Here is a 22,216-nt window from a genome sequence, read left to right on the forward strand (position 1 = left end):
TTAATGGAATAAAAATATAGAATAGAGAATAGAGGATGTAGATTGAGAAAATAGAAAGAAAACGCATTGGAGAGATAAAACACCATACGAAGACAATAGAACGTATCTCGAATGCTTCTCGCGAAACTGATTCGGCACGGATGAGGCCTCGCGGCTTTCCGTCGGAGATACCCGATAAGGACATCCGCGGAGGGTGGAGGCAAGGAGAAGCGGCGTATCCTTTCCGACTGCGGCGGCTCGTGGAAATCGGATCCTTATCGCGGGTTGCAGTGCGAAGCGTCGGCGGCCGAGGCGTTTCGTCGATGAGCGGCGCGCGCCGATAAGATCTTCGGTTAAGTGATTTTTCGCCTCGATGGAGAAATCCTGCCGAGTCGTCGAGTTCGCGTTCGCGGTCGGAATTCGTTCCGATCGAGATACCGATCGGCGCGGCGGCTGAGGCTCGCGAGACCTCGACGGGACGGGGAGCGAAGGCTCACCGTGCGGGACACCGCTCGCATCGATCCGACTGTCGAGCGACCGGCGCGGAAAACGGTCGCGCGATCCCATCCTTATCTCGCTATTTATCGGCCGATTCGCGATAATGTTAATGCGCGCTTTTTCAACCCTCTCCGTTAGTATATCTCTCACGGGACAGCCGATAGCATAATTAGTTGGACTCGAGGACGAGGATCGACAATTTGGATAATTGCCAGGATTACACGTCACCGATACCATTTCGTTTTCCTCACGAGGTCGTCCTTTCGTTGAATGCGATCTCCGAAAGTCAGTGCCGTTAGAGATGCGAGATCGGAAAATATTCTTGAAATATTCCAGGGGAATATTCTTCTCGGGGAATATTGTCAGGAAGTTTTGAGAGATGTATACGTTCCAAACGTTTTAGATATCTCTGCCCGTTTCGTAGAAATGGTTGGCAACCTAAATTCTCCTTTCAGTAGAATATAGGATATACTTAAAATTGGCAAAATGTACTAACAAGTTTGATTTCTCCAATGGCTCGTATTATCCGTCCGCGCTCTCTGATTCACTACATTTACTCGTATCATTTTTTCAAACAAATTTACGAATATTTAATTTCTGCATATATTCGTACGGCAGGTTTATATACGACTCAATAAATTGCCAGCGTTTTTCTTCTCAACGAAATTTCATTCCCCCAAAGATATCGTTAGAGCGCATTCCGAAAATAACTCTGTTCTTGAACTAAATTCTTTCATCACCGCGTCCAACTATCTTCACCGAAAAAAAATGGGTCCATTGCCTTTAATAGCGTTGGGAAAACACTTTCGGAGCATTGTGCGCGCGCGCACGTGCACCGTCCGACGAAGCGGACCGCGACGATTACCTGGGATTTCGAAACGGGCTTTTACACTGCCCTGTCGAAGATAGAGAGATTATGGAAGCGCGCGGCGAGCGAGAGTCGAGAGAGAGAGAGGGAGACAGAGAGCGGATAATGTTTAGGGATCAAATCCCCCGAAAGCTATAATAAATTAGCGTCCTGTGGTGGTAGAGAAGGTATACTATCGACCCGCTCGCCGCGGTCGAGAGATATCTAGGCATCGTGGAACACGTAACTATCGAGCGAGAGGTTCTTGTATACCTGTGTGTGCGCGACGAGCAAGATACCGTGCGAGGCATGGAATTACCAACGGAACCGATAACAGCGAATTAAATCTCGGGGTATTATAACGGGGCGAGTTACCGGGAGTAACTTCCCCTTTTACGGCCGGAACCCGGAACCGGCGCGGCGGGGACAAAAGATAAAAGTGAAGTCTTAAGCAACGGATTTTTATACGACTGCCTCGCAGGTCCGTGGGGTTCATCGTGGCGCTTCTTATCGAGGTTTCCCTTTTTCCCTTTTAGATAACGAAACATACCGTCGCTGAACAGAAAAGCGAGACTTTCATTTTATTTAAAACGAAGAATTATTACCGAGGAACTTTAATGAAAATATCAGTCTTACTAGGAATTAGCAGATATTAAATGGGCCGTCATTTACTACCACTTTGTAAATTACGGTTAATAAATGTGATCTTCTTCAGGACTAAAGTGTATCTTAACTCCATAGCAGCAGATTTAAGCGTCACTTTATTTTCTTCTTTGTTTTTTGTTTTTTTACAAGAATATAATATCTGAATTTGCGAAAAAGTAGTGGCTACGATTAAGAAACTGCACAAGATCGCATCCTTGGATTATAATAACGTCCAAACTATATATAAAATCATTAAACATGCATGATACGGGTTGGCATTAACCGCATAATTCATCAATCGCAACCGCAAACTACACGACCGCGGTCAATAATTAAATCGATTACGACGAATGAGATTATTTAACTCCAGTCACACACGACGGCGCGGAAAAAAAAATAATACATCTGTTCAAAGGGACAAAAAACGAGAGCGCATGCACGATCACGAAATCAGCGAAAGAGAGTGTCATGCCCGTTATACACAACCTGTCGGCTTGCTCTTCTTTCCCTCTTTTTTTTTTTACCGGACCGGGGACGTGCGAAAGGCAGATTTAAGGTGGGCCCCATTCGATGCGGCGGGGTGCGACCACGGGGCGACGAAATTATACGGTGCTCGAGCCGATCCTCCGCGTAATACCACGTTATTACGTCGAGATTATTATTATAGACTGCCTATTAGCCGCTTAATCCGATCGAACGCTTTGTAACGCGCTCTAGGCCGCGTTCCCTTAATGCGACGATTCTGAGTCGCATGCGATGTATATACAGGGTGTTTGATAATTGGCGGTACACAACCGGGAAACGGTTGATTCCGCCGCTTCACGAAGCACATATAGGCTAACAATAAGCTGATCTAGGGATAACTTTCCTCGTATAAACAGTTGCGCATTTCGGTAATTCTCAGCTCAAGTTGTTGCGCGTGAAGCTTTGTTATAATATAACAGTCGTGTTTGAACCTGTGCACCGCTTGTTTTAAACGATAAGTAACTGAAATAATGTAGATTACGTTAACAAGTGAAACTGTTATTTGACGCGTGGATACATTCTATCGGTACACGATACTAATTGTACGTATCATACGCTTGTACTTTCGACGATGAATAAACCTGCGCATATAATTCGGACTATAGATATAATTGTAAATGAAAATATGTTAAAAAGAGTTGCTTTCGATTTATTTATGCTAAAAAACTCGGCGTTCTCTCTTCTTTTGCTTACTTTATGTCACTAATTATCAAGCACCCTATATGTTAATGCAGCATTTATGGTACGCCGTGCACGTAGCATCGTTTGTCCGGGAATCGATTCCGCTTCGCGATCATCGCGATTGAACGCGCGTGCCCTAACCGGAGAGTAGCACGGGTCTTCTCCGCGATACGAAATCAAACGTCGGATCTGAAAGTGGTCATCGCAGATTTAAATAATTGCATTCTGCACTCAGCGCGCAACAAAGGACCTTGATTTCGCAGTTCCGACGAGAAGTGACCCGTTATTAATTCGAACTAAATTGAATTGTGTTCTTTATGCGAAGGTCTCGACGCTTCGTGTAAAAGAGAATTATGGAGATAAGACAAGAAAACCGATTTGAATTCAGTTAGACACGGAAAGGCAGTTCAAAAAGACACAAAGGGATTAACTTCAATTGAGGATATAATCTAGCAATTTCTTTTGTAGCGGGAATATCAATTAGTAGAATGAAAATTATGTCGGAAACGTATAATGTGAAATATTGAGGAGAATGCGGAGTGCTGAATGTAATTTATGTTCTAAGATGCAGAGACGGTTTGTTTGGTATTACGGAATATTGAATCCACATTGTGGCATGTAGCTGGGGAAGGACGATGCCCAAGGAATGTTCCCTCTTCGGAGACGTTTATCATTCTCTATTGATCGCGGCTATGCTTGATAACGGTTTCCGCTTCCTTCTGCTGTGATCGAAGTTAAATTATTATCTACATGATTTCCGCCACCTGAATATTTTCCCCAGACGCAAGTTCTGTTATTTATTTTATTATCGCACTTTATTGGACAATAAATCGAATTACGTGTCGCATTTTATTGATACCTTCGGGACATTCGTGCGAGGTGTTAATCAGCAACAATCTGTCAGTGCTTATCATTGCATTATCACCGACACGGCGCTTATCGATTATGTTACAATTCAGGCAACTGCATTCGTATCCCATAAACATATCTACCGCATACATTCCGTTTGTGATGAATACAATTGCGAGATTAATCCTTTATGAGTCAAGTCTACTGAACTTCGAATCGCATATCCTCAGTTGTCTTGAAACCTTTGTCACTTTATAATCAATCAATTGTCACTTTAAATATCTATTAATGAAAATAACTATGCTCCGTTTAATAACGGTTAAAAAAAGTAACATAAATGTCTAAAGAAATAACAAAGTAAAAAAATTCAAGTTTATACAATGTTACTAACTTGGTGTGTTTATCATTAAAGATTAAGCTGGCAATGAATAAATAAAGCGCCAGTCACATATTTGAGCGATCGTATCTTTTTTTTTGCGAAAATAACGAGTCACGAAGATACGGTTATGATTTACTTGCGAAAGTCCCGGGAACGACTTTGCGACGAATATGCAAGCCGCGGCGCGGCGCGGCGGGAGTTTCGAGACGCGCGGGTAAAAGGCAAAAATACGAGCGGCGTAAGAAATACGGGGCCGAGTGGTGAGCGATGTTCGTCCCGAGGAACATAAAGCTACAGGAAGCATAGAGTGCGAATAAAGGGGACGAAAATATGCCGGGAAATCCGAGACGATTTACCGGGAACCGACTCGGGGCGCGGTTTTCGCCGGCTTGAGAAACTATCGTTTCACGTCGCCTCGAGTGCGCGAGCGAACGGAGGTATTGTAGCCGCCAGAAATCGTCGTGATGATTTACGTTCTTGCGCATCGAACAGGAATATCTTGTAACTCGCGCAAAAATGCACGTGAACAGAATAGAATATGCAGTTACGATCCACTGCGATATAAATATTTGGATATAAGCTCAGAAATATATAATATTGATTACACATTATTATAAATATATATTATCGAAGATTTAATAAAATTATAATCAATATTTTACTTCCGAATTGTGCGTCTAATTGTTACGTATAGTAATCTAACAATGCACGACATGATAAACCGTAAAATTTAACGGAAAGAAATGACTGTTGACATTTTTAAATTTACTATTATCTATGGTTAGTTCCGAGAGATTTAAATCGGAAATGTTTACATACTACTGTCATATGATTTATTCTTTCAATTCAAGATAACTTTTACATATAGTAAAGTGGCGACCAAGCGCCTCGACAGACTCCGAGATTTATGATAAGGTATAATCATATTCGTCTCTCCTGGAGCAGCATCACAGTGCTTGATCCAGAAGTTGACATAGTATTACAAAAGAAAAATTGTCCCTTCTAACCACTTTGTAAAATCGATCATACCATCTGGCCCGACAATGTAAGAACTATTCTCATGCAAAGTGACTCACGACGTCGCAATTTCAAGAGAGATCCGCTGCGCCATCGTTACCATCGGCTGCCGGTGAGATCGTCTCCGCTTTTCGTCCCGGCTTCTCTTCCGTTCTTGCCGCTTCTTCTTTCCTCATTTCTTGCGCCTCCTCCACTCGACGATGTCGCCGTCGAGGGATTTAGCGCCGCGGCTTTCCGTAAGTAGGCGAGATGATGGTACGTACAGGTCGAAGACTATTCGTGTCCGACGGGAATGTTCGTTATCGATGCCGTGGCTCATTGCACCGTCTCAACAGCTCGTATGTTATCATCCACGCGTACATTTATACGACCATGCGCGACAGACAACGATCCTACACCTAATCTCGTGGCGATCGCGTCGGTCAGTGTTTTTAGAAGCGAATATCGAGCTACTCGAGTTTTGAGGCGAGGCGCCAATGCATTCGCGTCATTTCTCCCATAATGTATGTCGGCTGAATAAATATTATTACGGAATATAAATTTAGTTCCGAGACGTCTAAGAATTCAGAGACGTCACGCTTGCTTCACCTCTTCTTTCGAAGATCATTTATGCATTTTGGTCGCGATGGACGCGTAAATGAGTTCCATTTTGCAATGAATATTCAAGACAACTTTTCCATTCAACAAAGCATCATATCGCTGAGGCGAATAATAATATTTTAGTCGCACAACCGCGGGAGAATTTTTTTACACATCCATCTGTCAAGATCTTTTTTTTCCGTTTCTTTTCGCGCGACATCGAACGGGTCTCGCGGTTGCGTCCGACGCATTTAAACGCGTCGCGTTGCGCGTCTTCTAAGATATTCGTTTGTGGTTAACCGAGAACACAATGCAAGCGTGGCGGGCATGCAAAGCCATGCCGATCCGCCTCGATACGGTCCACCGCGTAACCTCAATTTTCGTGGGTCACGCCGGATGCCTTTCGGGAGAGACACGGGGAATTATTCAGGGATACCTATTACGGACGAGCCGTAGTCTGTCGCCCCTATCAGGGACAGATAGCGCGAGCATTATTCCTGAAATAGGTTTCGGCGACGGCGGTGTAGGCGGCGACGCGGGCGGCGTGTACATACTGTTGTATGCCCGTGTGCACCTGAACGGCGATAGAAACGGAGAACGCCACCCGTGCGATTTACGAGCGCCGGGCGCTCGTATGGCGATTCAAAGCAGCAGCCGGGTCCTAACGGGGCTTGCAAATTTGCATCTTGTCTGGATAGAGCCGAGCGGTACAATGATGGGCCCCTTGAGCGACTTGAAACCTACGTTTATATTGTTCAGGGAGGTAGCGAGTCCAGCCGCAATTCTCGTCTTTTGTTCGTGCGAGACGAACGAGTCGGGAATATTTGCGGAATGAATTTTCATCCGATCTCGATCGTTTAATCGAATCTCTCGATTTTCATTTCTACACCCTTCTTCGAAATTTAATTCCTGCGTTACTACGTTTGCAGCGTTTTGTATATCTATTTTTATGTTCTAACTATATTTAGAAAGTCGAATTCTATTACGAAACTGTGATTTATTTATTAGAACGGTATCTGTTTTGGCGCTGTATAAATGTTGTATAAACATCTCTTAATCGATGACGTTAAATAATTCCCAGCATAAAAACTTCCTCGAAACCTTTCACGCGACATACAACTCGGTTAAAGAAGCTAGAGAGTCTTCCTTAAACGGCTACTTGTGTACGTGTCGCGTAGCGCGTAGGAAAAATGCCGAAAGTTTCCCTCATCTCCGCGGGCAATTTTGACTGAGTTATGACGTTGTAAAGTTTGCGGCTTATCATTCATAAATTTACGAGTGAGCGCATCGGAGCGCGACGGAGGACAACAAGCGCAAAGTAGGACGCGCGCTCGGTTTTTATACGAATAATATATCTGCTTCATATTTTCTCTCCATATCTACTATCGCACACTTCATCCGTATTTGTTCCGTCTACGCGAAACGACTGATTGGAGCAACTTTCTCGTGTACAATAACGTTTGAAAAACAGAATTAGCAACTTGCTTAAATTCTCTCCTTTTATTTACAACTCGTGGAAATATAACTCGCGTAATCTCTCGCGTATCTACATCGCTGAACGAGATTTAAACTTTTCTTTTTTTTCAATTAGCAGGAACATTCCTGAGCGATTGCTTTTTCGTAAATGATCAATTATCGCTCTTGTTCTCCCTCGCGAATCGATGGCTCGTACAATTCAGTGAAAATTGAGCAGGATTCTTTTCCGCGCGTATAAATAATCTCACCGTTCTTGATAAAAATATCGGAGAACTCTATTGTTTCTTGGCACGCAGACAAATATATAAAACGTCAGGATCTGTGCGTGGGAAGAGGTATATCCGCAGTCGTAAATCAGAAGCCGGGTCGTAGGGCTCTAATCTATTCGAGACGATAGACACAGAGAGCCGTGTCTCTATATACGTAATCCGGCTGCCGTAGTTTGGCTATTTATAGGAAGGAAAAAATGGCCCGTGTCGATATATCGATTCACCCGCCGACCTCCTCGTCTTGAGCTCTTCTCGTCGCCGCGCCGTTGTGTATCTCGTCGTCTCACGACCGACGAGTGCTTTTAGTCGCTTCGTCGACCGCGTGCTCTCGCTGAATTTCAATATAACGGGGAATGTTATCCGGGGTATGTATAGGTAGAGAAATTTACTTTCGTCGTGCACAACACGACGGCTCCGTCGTGCTGCCCTTCGAGGGCGCGCGTCACTCTCGATCTTCGCGTGATCGAATTCGCTCAGATGTTTCCCCGCGATCTGAATGCGATTTGTACAATAAAAGCCGTTCTCCTCTCTTCATTCGATCTCATCGTTCGCGGAACAATTGAATATTGAAATCGAATAAAATCGATGATAAAATTACTTGTGAGTGTAGAAAACGAATATAGAATGTTTCGTGAAACAATCTTTTAAACTCTGAGATTTTTTCCTAACTTATAATATTCCGTCTTTGATAAACGTTTTATTTGCTAATTATAACAACGGGATTCTCTAACAATAAAAGTTAAATCCTTTTTTCCCTATAGCACGATACACATCACGAAGGTGAGAAACAGACATTTAACACGCGGCTCGTTCAACTTTACGATAGACGGTGAACCGCGTAATTAAAATAAAAAATGCCGCGTGACGCGGTACAGAGAAGTTTCAACTCGGTAACTGCCGTCGTGTCGGGGGGAGGGATTTTTTTTTAATTCACGATGAGGCGAAAAATGTGTCTCGCCGTTGCGTTATCTCGGTACAAGGGGACACTTTGTTAGCGTTAACTACCACCGCTACTTTCTCGCGTTCCGCCAGAGACGGATAATTAAAATGAAAATTTTATAGCGAGCGTCCCTTTTAATACGTCTCTAGCGGACATTCCAAAAGAATATATACTCAAACTCGTAATTCGCATAGAAATAGAAATTTACGTTTTAATAGAAATTTTCGCTTTAATTCGTTCTCTGTGCAGCCGGCTCGTTGGAAAATACTGCATACTTTGCTTTCTTTCTCTTTCTCTCTCTCTCCTTTGGTATCGTAACGCTCGTGCCATGTGACGTGAGAAAATTCGAGAAAGCTTTTCCGGTATGTCGAATGCCTTTTACACGGAATCTCTTTCTCGGAAGTCGGCATTATAGAACATACCTTGCTGCGTAGTCATGTCCTATCGTACTTCGTATCGCATGATTCCATGGCGCTTCGCTGTATGCACGATAACGTACATGAAAATTGGTGTTCCGTATTATTACCGCTATTAAAAGGCTATTTTTTTGATGAATTAACGGGTGCTCGATAATTGGACTTACGGTCAGTTTCATTAACATCGTTTAATTCCAATTTACCTGATTGTCTGAAATTGGATGACCCACAATCATCGTGTAACATTTTAGGAAAATTAATTAGAGCCGAAAATCCTAATATGAAAATGCGAGGTCACAGTAGCTGAGCTATATAGAATCAAAGTTGGCCAGTGGTATTTTATATCCTCATTCGCATCCTATTATCTTAAAATTTAAATTTATAATTTTATCTGCAGGAATATTCTATCAATTTTTTAATGATTTTATATCTTTCTTAATATTATATTTAGGATATTATAATTTAATTATTTTTGTCTTTTGGTTTCTTAGATACTACATGCATGAGATTGATAAGTTGATTACTTATTAATTTTTTAGCAAGTAGCAAATTTTAACTATTATATGCAAGTTTAATCTTTTTTTATAAGTGAATATTTATACATGGATTAATTCTTCCATTAAAAACAACATTAAATCTAATGTTATTTAAGTTATATTTATCTTCGTTTGGTATTAGACAAAATTAATCTATTATCAGTATTTTTATTTTAAATCTTCTTACGTTCCGAGAATAATAAAATTGCATTATTACATTTTCTGCGGCAATTTAATTCCACATTTTCTTAGTGAAGTCGCGCAATTTCGCTTCTTTCGGAACGCAAATTGAAATAAAAAGTAATAAGAATAACAAGTATTAATTTATGAACTTTTGATTAAAGCAAAGACAAATTTTATTCTTTAAAAAAGCATTAGAGTTAATACGCGATAATAGTCCAATTAAAATGGCAAATGTAAAAGGGAGAATGTTCGGCGTGAATTATAAGATAATTAGATTCGTATAATATTTAAATACGATAACAGTTGGCAGGCGCGCAACGCCTTTGGTGTTTTTGTAATTGTGACGTATACGGTGCGGCGCGCGGCGCGACGCTGCGTAAACAAGGTCGGTCGTCGCGCTATTATTCGTACGCAGACCTTCGAGCGGGCTGGAGCCGGCAGGTAGTCGCTACGCATTACTCCTCGAAACGCGATCAGGACGAGTACTTATACCAAATTTCGTCAAGTTGCTTTGCATTTCGAGCGCGAAACGAGGTGAAATCGAATGACTTAAGTAGAGGGAAGCGTATGATTAACGTCGCGAGTACTGCGCAAAGTGTCGCGTGATTGTCGCACTCAGGCGATTATTTCGGTCCCGTTCGGTCGTAATTAACCGCATTTTCGCGAGTGTTGTGTGCACGTGTGCATCGAAGCAACCTGAGAGGAGGAGGAGACCTGGGAGGCATCGGGCGACGGCGAAGCAACCATGTGGTGAGTAATAATTTCTCATGTATTATTTTATTTGTTAATTAATTATTAGTAATTACTTTACACATGTCACAATTATTTATTGATTTATTAATTGTTTGGGACGTTATTTTAATCTGGATATATTTGTATGTTTTACAGTTCAACAATGGTGTAATACTTCGCTGCTGCGCGTCATGTTGGTGAGTCAAATTATCTTGTGCGTTATAATCTAAGAAATGATGGATCTATGAAAAAAATACTGTTGAATATGAACTAAGATACATGTAGATATATGTATGTATTAAATTAAGAAAAAAAAATAATTATACAGATAAATACATTATGTCATAGATCCGTCACTTTATAATGGATGAACTATGATAGATTAATATTTTACCCTGGCATATATTGTGCAATTTTCCGTCGCTTTATTATGCACAAATAAAATAATTATTCGAATTATTATTCTACGTGTAAAATATGCGCTCAATAAAAAGTGAACAATGATTTTCATCAAGGGAAAGATTGTTTTTAAATTTGATAAATCATCTTATCTTACCTTACACTTTTTGTTAAGTACTCAGGTCAGATTTTTAGTAGTTATGAATACGATGGAGATATAATTTTCAAATTTAGTGTTAAAAAATCAATTTTAAAAAATTAAGAATTAGAAGAAATGTAAAAAACAAAGAATTATTTCAAGAATGTTAATCTCGTTTTTTCTAATGGTATTTTATCGGCAACGAAACTCGCGGTAAGATAATTATATATTGTGTATCGTGTGCGAAATGAAAATGTGAGTTATTTTATTATCTATCGCAAACATTAGAGAAAAATTATTGATGTTTGCGATATATTAATTTTCCTTCTTTCTATTCTGAAATATTTTTTAAGTAGATTTTGAGATCTCCACTTTAGCCTTCGTGTATATTTTCGCGGGATTTAATATTAAACAGGTGCACGAAAACGATATTCAGATTTTTTAATATTTTGTCTCAGTCACAAAATGTTTCATAATCAGCTGAGCATAGCTGACATACCATATAATGTATGCGCTAATGGATATTAATTGTATTTATTATTGCAACTCACATACATTTTATTTTGATCTTTCATCTCTCTAGCCACCCATTTCTATTAATAAGTTGATCAATTATATTACTTGAAGCGGTATGATAAATAACCACATAAAGAACCAAAACTAAAATCAGCTGGACAATAAAAACTAATTATGCATTTTTGCTATGAAATTCTATAATAACAGAGATACACATGTGTAATCGTATTTATGAACGTGAATTCTACACCATTACCTAAAATCTCTTACAATTCGGAAATTATCGTATTTTCGACATTCTCGTACAAATATTTCCGACTCTAATTAATCTGCAACGTACGCTGTTCAAATAACATATGAATACTCTACATATGAAAGCGTTAAGATTAAATGAGTAAATAAATTAGCGTAACATTGCTCACATGATTAATCGACGTTTAATAATATCTCGAAAAATTCCGACAATGTAAGATTGGCGATTTTACGTGCATTTCAATTTTGTTGGCCAGTAGTCCCATTCATTTGTATGATACGGGACGCTATCCCCTTATTGGTGCACGTGCGACTATTTCGGTAATACGTCTTTCGCGCAATCTCACCCTGATCGTGCCGTGCCCCCGTCGGAGTAAAGGGGGAGACGAGAATCGAAGAATGCCGGATTCCACGGGCGGCATGACCCGTCGCGCGCGAACGAGAAGGAAGGTCGAAGGTTCGCGACCGGCACGGCAGGAAATTGGTTTCGTTTGTGAAATTCTTCGAGCGGAAAGTACCTCGCTCACCCTTCGTCATCTTTCTCACACGGGCCTGCTCTCGCCGACCGGATCGGAACTTGTCGCGATCGGATGGCTCGGGGAGCTTACAACGAAGGTATTACTCGCGCGCATCTTACCCTGTCCGTCTATTCACCGATTGACTGGTAGTTGTATAACAAGCAAACTACTTTTAACAATCCTTCAAGAAGATTGTCCTTTAGAATCGACTCTTTCGCCGTAGATAAGGGATAATGCCGGGGAAAGAGAATGAAGATCGTAACAAAGCGTCTGGCGTAGCCGCGATTTAAATCTCAGACGGAGACAAAAACGGGAATATGATAAAATTCAATACTCTGTAACGGGAAAACAGTTTCCAATTTCCCCAATTACCGAAAAATAAGAACTATATTTCGATGGCATATAAATTGATTAAAAATTGATATCGAATCTGTGACACGCGTTCGGCTACGCGATCGATAATGAGGCTCCAGAGCGTGGGGATGTAATGCGTTTAGCGATTTAGCGAGGACTAGTGAATTTTTCGCGGACGGTTAATTAGCAAAAACGACCGAACCGCGCGCTGATTGCGCGCGCGGGACAGAATTATTCGTTGACGAAGCGACGCTCGCGAATTACGCCGTTGAATAATTCGGAGGGTTTTTAGGAAGAACCACGCGGAAGGGAGCTGACGAGAGAGGAGGTTCGTCGCTCGCGTGAAACTTTTGTAATTTACGTCGCGACACGCCAAGCTGAAGCGACGAGTTCGTAATCAGACGAGCGCGATTAATTTCAATAATCTTTTCGATTCTGCATGAATTTTGGGGGGGGGGGGGTGTCAGCATTCTTTTCTCTTTTTATTTTTTTTTTAATCAACGTGAATGGCCCGTGCTAACGTCCCGTCATAATCGTAAATACTCGCGCGCGACCGTAAAACGTGTCACACGACGCGGTCCAACAAATCTTCGAGTCCGCGCGCTCGCTTACTCTCTCATATCGCATTCGCGATCGTGTTACGGCAGTTATACGATACTATTTGTCGGTAATACCCCGTAATACCGTGCACTCTCTCGACAAGATAAGCACAGGAGAATTTGTTACTGACGAATCACGTGTACCAGCGTAAGGCACTATACTCGAGACCCATTATGTGCTTTGGAATAATAAGCCACTAAGCGCGCGTGTGAACGCGCGTGCTAATCTAACCAACGGACTGCAATCTGAGCAACCGTTTACGTATACACAACGTCGCGATGAAATAACGAGCGAGCTCTGCGAGCGCAAATGTCGATATGCATTTATACGTTCGCGTTTATACGTTCGCACGCCACCGGAAGCGTCGTAAAAAGTGCGTGGCAAACGTTTCGTTTGTGTTGCAGGCAGTTTCCCTTCGCGCGCTCGCTCGCTCTCCTTTATCAGTATAATAAACTCCACGACGTGCAGCTTGCCAGTCGGTAGAGACTCGCGGAATGATTAAAGACTTCACGTTCGGGTGCAAGGACGCACCCGCGTGATTAACTTCGATTTAGACGATTTTGCACGCCGACGGCATTAATCTAGTTAAAATATCGATCCGGGAGATTGACGCGCTGCCCGTTTCCGCCACGCTTCGACGCCCGAGACCGGAGTGTTTAGCATAATAAATCGGGGAAGCCGGATCGTCCCTGTGCACCGGCTCAATGACTGGCTTCCGGTTTCGCGGGGCCGATTTGTCGTTTACGCTCGATGATCGAATTCGCTCGTTACTGAGCCACGAGCGCGTATCGTCATATACGCTGCTGACTCTCGTCGTCGTCCAGAGATTTGTCCAATGAATAGCCGGACCAATCATCCGTTTCGCGGATGATTCAATTGTCAGTAACTGTCAGTTAACTAAGGAAACTTTCGAAGTCGAATATTCTTCGGTGGAAGTTTCGATGGATTCTATTATAACTTTTTCATGTAGGGTGGGAATGTACAAAGATATATAACATTTTAAATAATTTGAAGCGCATTATCTCGTTCATCGAACATTTTATCATAAATAAGTTTTTCCAACTATTTTTCCATTTCCCCCTAATTATCATAAAAGCGATATCGCTCTCGCTGTTTATCTATGACTGCATCGAATAACTTACATCGTACCACTCGCAGTAATTCGTATTATTCTCCATGAGGAGAATAAAAGCTATAAGCGTCGCTTTACGAGCACATATAGATAATCGACGTTCTTACTTTCCCCGCTCGATCACGATCAGCTTGAACCGTGTCGTCACCCACGCAGCATCCTCGATTGGCACGCTCGTCGCGTATTTATCCGTACGAGAGCCGTGTAGAACCGTGGTTGCCAATATCCGCGAAGAAAGAGCAATTTCGGGGAATCTTTCAGACGCGCGCGGAAAAAAAATAAGAAGAGAAATGAGCGAACGCGCGGTGGAAGTCAACGAACCGGGTAGGAATCGGCCTCTTCCTCCCTCGCGCCGGGTTCCATGTTGCGCGACGTATTATCGGCAATCGCACGTAGGCGCGCAACGACCGATTATCGTGTTTCTTCCCGGCCAGTCGGCCGGCCGGGAAACGAGCCTGGGAATGATTCTACTTAGAATGAATTACGGGGCGAATCGTTACGGTAATGGCTGGCTTCGACGTCGCCGCGGTCACGGCGAGCCATTACGTTAATTAGACGCGACGTCGTTATTGCCGCGACTTCTCATTGCGCGACGAGCGCGCCCGTGTGTCGAAATTCGTCGTCTTTCTTCGTTTTATCCCCCGCCCCATTCCCGAATAAGAATCACCGTGAGATTATACGATGACGTTTGCAGATCGACTTCCACGACGGGAAAATTAACGCTACATATCGGACAGTCGAAGTTTAATTCCCGCAGCAATTGTCTGTTTAGAGAATGACTCGATCGTGCTCACTGGCGCAATCAACGCATCAATTAATATCAAATAATAGCTGTTTATAAATAATAACTTGCATTTGCTTTTAAATAGACATATGTTCTCGTTTATTATCTCATTTATAATTAAGTGAATAATAGCGTACCACATGTTATTCGAGTCATGTATCGTATTATTTCTATATTATTTGTATATCGTGTATCGCGCAATTATTAAAACCGTTCTTATGAAAAGTTGTTCATTCTGATACAATATTTCAAGTATCTCATATATGTATGTCGCATATGGTATTTAACCACAAGTCTTGAAATTGCAATAAGTTAGAGATAGAAGGAAAATGTCAGAAGAAATATCCGAGTTTCAAGAAAATTGTATAAGCTATAGTTAGCTTTCTTCTCTCCGCAAAACTCTTTTATAATGATATATTTTTTATCTCTAAAGTTAAGAAATTGCTTTTGTAATATTATGAAGCGAAAAATAATTTAAACTAAATAAATGCTACTAATCAACATTCATAACAAGAATGAGAGGAAGAGACATGGACGATCGCATGTATCCGTTGTAGATTAAGGGATAATCCGTAACGTGCTATAAGCAGTTATATCGGCGCGAGTCGCGTCTGCCGCGTATCAAGACATTAAAATGGAACGTTCATTTGCGTTATCCGCGCGATTACTCCCCGGGGAGGGACAGTGCGATGCGGTTTCGCATTCCGCCGAAATTCTGGATTATTTAACGCCGCCGTGCGGCGGTCTCCGAGCGGCCACTTCCGGAAAATTAACCGCGGGGCCGAGGCCGGCCCCTCGTTACATTAAAGTATGAAAGCCGAGCCGTTTATAAGGGATCTCCGCTTTATGCGCGCTTCGCGGTGCCGACATTCTTTACGCTCTCGTGTTTTCTCGGTGCAGTGACCTTAACATCGTTGTCGTCGTCGTCGTCGTCGTCGTCGTCGTTGTCGTCGTTGTTGTTGTCGTTGTCCCTGGTGCACGCTGCTGTTGCAGGTACACACAGTACACTACAGCAAGCGGCGCATGCAAATGCCCGGGTTCCCGTCGCCGTGTCGTCGCGACAACCGCAAACCCCTTGCCGCAAGATGTTGCTTGTCCCGCTGAGAAAAGTACGAGATCGCGTTCCGCGGATATTAAGGAAACTTTTTACGAAAGGGAGTTACGAAATGACGTTTACACGCGACGGCTCTCTGACTTTTACGAACGTAAGTCGGATATTGCTTCCGCGATTTTGGCGCGCGTTATATCACGGCGCATTGAGTTGAAAATTTGACTCTGGAAATGAAATAATATTTAATTTTTATGTCTGACTTTTGACAGATCGTGTATCTTCTGACTTGTTCTTTATGAAAGTAAGTTAGCATTGTATATCAAAGAGTTTCACGTTATTAAAATAAAAAGAGTTCTCTTATTATAAATTTTAAGAATTATTTAAAAATTTTGCGTCGCGCGTAAAAAAGGGTGGATTTATTACTCGAAGCTTTAATATATCAAAAAATAAAAATTGATAAAATAATAAACCGTGATTGACGACTGCTCGTTCATTCTGTCTTAAAAAAAATTCTCTAAATAGCAGAGTAAATACCGTCGCGGGGAGATGTTCTGGTAAAAATACTTGGTGTCTAGAAATGAAGGATTGTTATGAGAAAAAACGGGGGCGATCGCGGTAAAAGCGTCAGTCGGTAAAAATAAAGTGGCACGAGGCGCTGAAAATAAACCGGTTGCACGACGGCGAGTTAATTGCGCGGGAGATTAATCGCATACTGGAAAACATGGTCCTTTCGCTGCTGCCGATCGACATCGAGCGGCTCTCTCAGGTATCTCTCGATAGTTCCCGACGTTGCGACACGAGTCGAGAAGGCATCGGATCGGAATGCCTTCTGACGTTAAGCGGCTTAAAGACGGGTGTATGCAGATCACCGATCCCCCCCCCTCTCCCGCATAGCATTGTCCTCCTAAAGGCAAATGTTTAGCCGGAAGATGCTGCGTGTCGTAGCGCCGCTAGGATTTCCTCCCACGCTTGTGTTTGCTCGCCCGAAGCACTTCCTACAGCTCTTTTTAAATCCGCGACGGCGCGGCGATCTTCAAAGCACTCGGAACAGCTAACGCAACGAAAATAAACGGAGCACGGCGTGCACGTTGAGCGAGTTAATTATGTCGGGGATTAGTTGTTTCTAGGTTCTCTCTCGCCAGGGATCGAGCGGCCGTTAGCGCGTTAACTCCATGCCTCGACATCTGTCGCTTTTTGAAATCGAACTGCAATTGTCTAATTAATCTCGAGTCTGAAAAAGAGGAAAAAAATATATATACGGAATTAATTTTCCGATAAACTTATCGGAGAGAGCGTAACTTGTCGAGAAGAGGTAATTTATTTTTCTGACGCAAAAGATGGGAAATCCTTGAAAGTATTTTTTCACGCGCAAACACTGAAAATGAATATCATCATCTTTCTAAATTATTGTACACAATAATATTTTTACATGCCGCGAGCGTCGTAAAGCATACGACGACTGTGAAATGCTTACAGTTCTAAACTTGCGTATAAAGTGGACGTGTATAACAAACTGCATATATCACTTCAAAGGATCACAAGTGTCACTGGCCGCTTTTAGACCACCGTCGTTGCCAGACACGAGCATACGACTCGTCATTTTCAGGGAAGGGGGTTAAACAACCGTCGTCCGCCGTGCACGGAGATGGATGTTACGCTCGCGGATTGTAACCGGGCACATACAAATGTTCGAATTCGTTCCGCGCCGTTGCTGCAAAAGCGCGTTGCGACGACCGACGCGACGGTTGTAAGGCGTTACACGTCGAGAGGTTTCCCGTTTATACGCCCCGGGGATTTACCACGATCGCGGAAATTCACCGTGGACACTCGTGCAAGCGGATATCAGCAAGAATAACTGGATGTCCTTTTTATGAAACGAAGCGACCGTATCTCAAAACTGAAGTATAGCGTCCTAAAGCTTTCTCCGAGAAAAATTATGGGACGGTATTCTAGGCCACGTGAGTAATTTACAGCATCGTAACGTAGGCCTTGGTCTACTTAATAATTAATCAAACGCACGAATATGTATTTAAAGATTTTTTTAAATAAAAATGTAAGATAAATTTTAGAATTTTCAAATATTCGAAGATCATCGAAAATTACTACGGTTTTTTTTTTAAGTTACACACAAGCGCTGTTTGCCTATATAGTCTTAAAATTAAAAGCCAAACCGTTGGAAATAGGTAGTAAAGGTCCTAATAGCGGCGAGAGTAGCGAGGAACGGACGAAGTGATCGAATAGAAAGTTAGTTATCTCCCACTGGAATCCCTTTCTACCGACCTTTCCTAGCTCAATCGCTAGAGATATTAGAACGCGCCCGCAAACCAATTACGATAAACTCGACAAAGAATAGAGATAGGTAACTCAATCAGCCGGATACGTCTCTCCTTCGTTAAATCTGTTCACAGAAATATCTATTCATTCTGTGACGTGCCTGAATAATATAGTGAACATAATATTCTCATTCTCCGCCACATATCGCTAAGATCTTTTATTAAGAGCCAATCAAATTCTAAGGTTTCTTCGTTATCTTAGTAATTATTTTTCTTGTGATTTTTCTCTTATTCTCTAATCTTATAGTCAGTTTTTTTTATTAGTCTCTCTCTCTCTCTCTCTCTCTCTCTCTCATGATTACTTTTCTTTCATTCTCACCGTCTAATTAGTTTTATTATTTTACTTGTTTGCTATAATTCTCCGTTGTTAAACATCAAGCGTGTTGCAAATGTAACTCTGTATTTCCTCCCCTTCACGGTGTACATACAAGTTTGCGAGTTTCGTGGAATACAGCTGGACATACGCCAAAATATCCCGTCGACGACGAGACTTCCTACGTCGAGTTGACGGACGGTATATCAAGACGACTACTCGTCAGCTATTATTCACGACCACCCGTAACCAGTAAACACGAAAGCATGTGTCCGTGGCTCCAAAACCAGTTTTGAACCTGTCATCCTAACTTATTGTTCTCACTGACAAGAAGGACCATTTTTAAAGCCGCAGTTGATATAATTGTAACATTTGTTCTTTAGATTGTAACCATGTTCGAGACATTATGATTAGTTAGTTTTGATTAATTAACTTTAATTCAGTTAATTTTGAACAATTTGTGTAAACATTGAATAAGTGAACAAGCGATTTCCACCACTATAATGTTCCCCAATAAAAATCCTCTTAGTTCAGAATTTCTAGTAGTTTCGAGTGATAGGTATCGCTATGAGGGATTGCGAATCGCGTAATAGGGAGACTGTGTAGTCGTGTATTCGAGAGCTCAATCGTGCGTAAACTTTCTTCCTGTCTCACGCGATGCGGCCGCATCCTCTTTTGCGCGCATCAGTACTTAGGAAGGAAAGGGAGACCCGACGAAAATGTACGACGCCGCGACGGTAGCGAGGGCGACGGTGGGCAGGAGGACCCAGGAAGCTCCGACGCTTTATTCCGGAGCCCGCTGTGCGTCGTCGATGCCGCGGCAAAGTCATCCGCTTACACGACGATATTGTATTTACTCGCGAAACTAACTGCAAACTAGCGAGCGCGCGCGAAACTTCGTTAGAGGTAGCACGTGCTGCCGCTGCCGCTGCCGTCGCCGCGAAGTCGCGATACCGCGGGCTGACGGGCGGACGAGCGCGGGAGTGCGGGAGTGCGGAAACTCTCCACCGCTCGCGGAACACCGCCCGCTGCTCGTCTCCCGGATAATTAAAACTTTCCGCGCGAGTGTAATTCCACGAACGACGCGCACCCGTTGTTCCGCAACCTCCTTATCGCACGGGCCGGCCATTTAGCAGCGAAACCTGAAATTGTGATTGTTGTATCTCACACAGTCTCCCTCCTCCCCCCCCTCCCCCCGGGCACTTCTCCGCGATGGTACTAACGATAGTAAAAGAATCGCATACCATTCCCCGCCGGCCGTTTCGTCTGAACTTGAGATTCCGGATTGAGTTTCCTGATGCTTCTTCTCGTTCTGCTCGTGTACGATTAGTGACGTGGAAGGTGTTTGTTTCTTATATTTACATCTCTCCTTATCACATACGCATACAACTTTAAATTTATTTTTTAATTCTGCAAAGTCTACTGTTACATTCTACAAATGTGTGAAACAGTAATTATTAGAGGTGCCAGTAATAATTTTGTGCATTCAGAAGTAATTGACGGCCAGATCTCCCGGGCGACGCGGACGCTTTTCCCTCGATAAACGTTTCTCGTTTCGCACGCTCGTCGGGATTATTACTGCCTTCTCGTCGGGTCCGTCGTTACCTGTCTCTTCGCGACCTATTAAGCCCCCGTAGCCGGAGGAACAAATTCGTCCCCTCCGGAGGGATAAGTAACGGGCGTGTGAATTAATTACGCGCCCGCCTTGTATCGACGACCGACGCGCGCGATGCGGCCCATGCTTGTTACAAGAGAAAACCGTCTCGGAGACGGCTCGACGATGGCGACGAGACGCGACGAAAATTTATTTACCTAATTAAGCGGAGCCAGTCGTTTGCGCTGCGACGAAACGCCGTCGGGCATATCGGGCGGTCGGGTGCAGCTTTCGTGGATTAATTCGAGGGAAGAGACGTACCCGAAGGCGATCGTACTTCGTTAAACGAAAAGCATTACGGTGTAAAGGAGGAGGAAAGGGAAAAGAAAGGCGGAGAACAGATAAAACCGACTCGACAGGTCGGTTCTCGTTTCCTCGTCCTCCGGCCTCACGCCGCTAATGCGCGCGCTTCGCCGTGATGGATCGATAACGATCGATCTTGCGCACGATCGTGGAGAAAAATCGGATACGCCGCCGTAACCGTGTTCGCGCACTCCGCGCGGGAAAACGATTACGACAGAAAGAAAAAATGTCGGCCGACATGGTGGCATTTGCATAGGTACATACCGACACGGCTTTATATTATCGCAATCGCGATTCACCCAGCATCCGTTCCCTGCACGGTAAATACTGGAAACGTGTCGGCTGCTTCATTATTTGCGTATAAGCGCATCGCCATTTCTCTCTCTTTCTCTTTTTCTTTTCGTTCGTTAATTTCCGCCATCACGGCGATAAGTCTCTGCATACGTGTAAAAATACGGGGAGAAATTTTCGGTTGCGTTGGGCACCACGCACCATGCATCTCGCACTGCAGACTCACTTGAAATACGCAATATCAAGGGCGCCGGCAAGCTATGCGGAAACGCGGCCCGAGATAATTTCCGTTGTTTATGCGTTTATTATGCACCCGTGTTTACGTATTTGTTTCTTTGCGAATAATGTAACGCCGCGTGAGCATATGAGCCATTCTTCTCCTAAATGTCGGAAGTCAAATTTTGCAAGCGTTATTATATTATAACAGCGTATTAATTCGTGCTCGTAATATGATAATGCGCGAAAATTGGCTCTCCAACGTCATTTATAATTTGCACTATTACAGTAAATTCTCATTGTTATATATGGTTAAAATGTGGTTAAAAATATGTGATTAAAATGAGAATTAATTAGGAAAAGTAATATCAATTCAATAGTCTTGGCTGCGTAATTCAACGTTCTGTTCTTGTATTTCTATTTGGTTCTTATACAAAACAAGCCCCGCTAAACGATGTAAATGAAAATTAATTGGATAACAGAGTTATGGGGTATTCCAGCGCTAATTTGAATGCCTAGTTTATCATTGCCGAAAAGAAGCCCGCTGATTGTAGGTACTCAATTTAAACAAAAGTTAATTAAATAGGAAAACCGATATCGTTACCTCGGTTTTAATGTGGCTGGGTTCGCACTCACGCCCCGTCAAACCGGTGGAAGTTAATGCAATTATTGGGTACCGCGTTATCACACACAGCTTGTGAAAACGCGAATCTCCCTCCCGAAACCAGCGGATGCGCGGGGAAATATCGCCGGCTGACGCCGCTCGCCATCAGCAGCTGTGTCTGAGCGCGATGTCAGCGATTTAGGAAA

The 22,216-nt window shown here is 42.9% G+C and overlaps 1 protein-coding gene across 20 annotated transcripts in view; it reads left to right on the forward strand.

Moving 5' to 3' along the window:
• LOC139813746 (uncharacterized) overlaps positions 1–22,216 on the forward strand; it is a 138,489-nt gene that overhangs the window by 36,289 nt on the left and 79,984 nt on the right. The gene's annotated exons all lie outside the window — the stretch shown is intronic.

This window comes from Temnothorax longispinosus, chromosome 5, assembly GCF_030848805.1.
Source record: "Temnothorax longispinosus isolate EJ_2023e chromosome 5, Tlon_JGU_v1, whole genome shotgun sequence".
NCBI classification, from domain to species: domain Eukaryota; kingdom Metazoa; phylum Arthropoda; class Insecta; order Hymenoptera; family Formicidae; genus Temnothorax; species Temnothorax longispinosus.